The sequence below is a fragment of the Mandrillus leucophaeus genome, unplaced genomic scaffold, assembly GCF_000951045.1.
Source record: "Mandrillus leucophaeus isolate KB7577 unplaced genomic scaffold, Mleu.le_1.0 Scaffold36, whole genome shotgun sequence".
Taxonomy (NCBI): domain Eukaryota; kingdom Metazoa; phylum Chordata; class Mammalia; order Primates; family Cercopithecidae; genus Mandrillus; species Mandrillus leucophaeus.
This window is the reverse complement of record NW_012103809.1, coordinates 3113194-3115825: the sequence shown is the minus strand read 5'-3', so window position 1 is coordinate 3115825 and position 2632 is coordinate 3113194. Positions and strand designations below refer to the sequence as shown.

General features: G+C 33.7%; 1 protein-coding gene across 1 annotated transcript in view; it reads left to right on the top strand.

Moving 5' to 3' along the window:
* The window catches only part of LOC105546482, a 659409-nt gene that overhangs the window by 460946 nt on the left and 195831 nt on the right, over window positions 1-2632 (top strand). The window lies entirely within an intron of this gene.

Below are 2632 nucleotides of genomic sequence, written 5' to 3'. Positions count from 1 at the left end.
TAATATAAAAATATATAAAAGAGATTATATATAATCTCCTTTTTGTGCAGTGATAAAAAGTACCTCTATAAATGTACATGTCCCTGTGTGTGTGTCCGTGTGTGTGTGTGTGTGTGTGTGTGTGTGTATGTGTCTGGTTATATGGGGCAAGTAAATTGAAAAGGAATCAGGGAACTGTGGATGGAAGCCCTGAAGGGGGATCTAGAAGAAAAAGGCCATTTTAAGAAAAAAGGTGGATGTATATTTTATGACTTGTAGAGATGAGCATAATGTCTTATTGAATGGAAAATAAAAATTTGCAAAAAACAAAAAAGCATATGGTATGAATTTATCTCAGTTGAATGTCTCTCTTTCTCTCCCTTCATCCCCCATCTGCCTATACCTGCAGAGGTAGAAAGCAATGAAGGCTCAAGCTAGGGTTATGGAGAAAGGGAGGAAGAAATGGCCATTAAACTACTGAACGAGGTAGAAGATAATGTGACAAGGCATTAGATGTGGATGACAATAGAGTAGGAAAATTCAGGCAAGACAGAGAATTTTGAGTCTGGGTGGAAGGAAAATAGCAAAGTCATGAAAAGAGATAGAAAAATACGAGAAAGGAGCCCTTGGACAAGAATGAGGATCAGTTGTGTTTTGCATGTCTGAGCCTGAGGTGTTGGCAGGACCCCAGGTGCCATGTCTACTCACCTGGCAGTGGGAAAGCATGTAAGAAAATCATACATGGACCCCAAAAGTTCTTTGTTTATTTATATTTTGTGCATGTATGGTTTGACTATTTAGTGTGAAAAGGTTTTGTGAGCTTATAAGTAAAAGGAGAAACAATGAAAGAAAACATTGATACACAGGACTATATAAGACTGAAAATTATATCTTATTTATATACACACAACTCTCAAAGAAATTAAAAGACACGTTGCAAACTGAGAAAAATATTTTGAACCATCACATCAGGTAGAGTAATATCTTTAATATGTAAAGATAAAAATTACAAAGAAAATATTAAATGTTATAGCTGAAAAATTTGGGGAAATGGCATGGAAGGGAATCTACATAAATGCTCTGCAAACATAAAAATATTCAAATGTATTAGATTTCTAGGATTTCCAATTAAAACAACAACGAGATTTATTATTTTGTCCACTAAGCAGACAAGTTTTGGCAAGCATGTGGAAAATGAGATACTTTCTTGCATTGGCCGTTACAATATAAACTTTTATAATTCATTTTATAGAGCAAAGACAAAAAACCTTAAGCATTTGATTTAGTATCCCTGATCCTGAATACTCATTTCAAGAAAATAAGCACAGAAGGACAATAAAATTTTTGTAAAATATGTGCAACATGATATAAATATTAACCAAAGGGGGCTGGTTAAATACAACCATATTATGTATTACTGTTCAGTCATTAAAAATTACACATTGGGGAATATTTAATAATCAGTAAAAAACACAATATATTAAGTGTAAAGAAGGATGCAAACTACGTATATGATACGATCACAGTTTGGTAAAATATTGTATTATAGATACATTTATATAACATATAATAATTTCATGACACATATGACATAAATATTACATAGCATATATAAATAATTAATATACATATATTGCTATATATGTTTTTATAAATAGAAAGATCTGTTTTAAAGCAAAGAACATTTTACATGAGAACCAAGAAAATATTAAAGACTTTTAGGAGTCTCTCTCTTTGATAGAGACTTTATTACCCTAACAGGCACACCATCACTACGTTTTAGTAACATATAGGGATGTAAGTCCTGTTAAATTAGAAATTATTTCTAGTAGGGAGATTTCTAAGATGGTCTTCCAAAGATGTTCAAGAACTAATCCCCAGAATGTTTACACATCAGCAGAGAGATTATCGGGGTGAACTTAATCACATGAACCTTTAAAACCAGAGAACATTCTTATGCCAGTGGCAGAAAAAAAGGTTAGAGAGATTCAAGCAAGGAAAGGACACAACCAGTTGCTGCTGACCTGAAGTCCATGGGGATCCCATGGAAATTATGAGAAGAGAATGAATTCTGCCAGCCTTCAGTAAGCCTGAAGAAGACTCCAAGACTCAGATGAGAGCTGCAGCCCTGGCTCCCACATTGATTTTTGGCGTTGTGAGACTTAAACAGAGAAAGCAGCTGAGCCTTGCTATGCCCAGCTGAGCCACAAAAAATGTGAGACAATAAAAAGATGTTGTTTTAAGTCACTAAGTTTGTGGTAATTCATTCCAGCAGTAATAAAATGTGTCCAATGTTTAAATGTGTGTATAAGTAGAAAATGTGGTGTAGCTTCTCAAGTAGGATACAGCAGAAGGATGAAATGCATGGCCTTTGTGGTCAAAAAGAACTGGCACTGAATTTCAGATTTTCCTCTAATTGGCTGTCTAATTTGAGGGAAGTTCTTTGATCTGAGTCTCAATTTCCAAATGTATCAAATGGGGGAATGGTGACTATTTTAACGTGTGTGTGTGTGTGTGTGTGTGTATGTGTGATGTAAACAACATAATATATACAGAATTCTTAGAAAATACTAAAAAATGCATTCTATTATTATTTCATATTTATATTCGTTATTCCAGCTAGAAATTATACACTAAGAATTTAAATTATAAG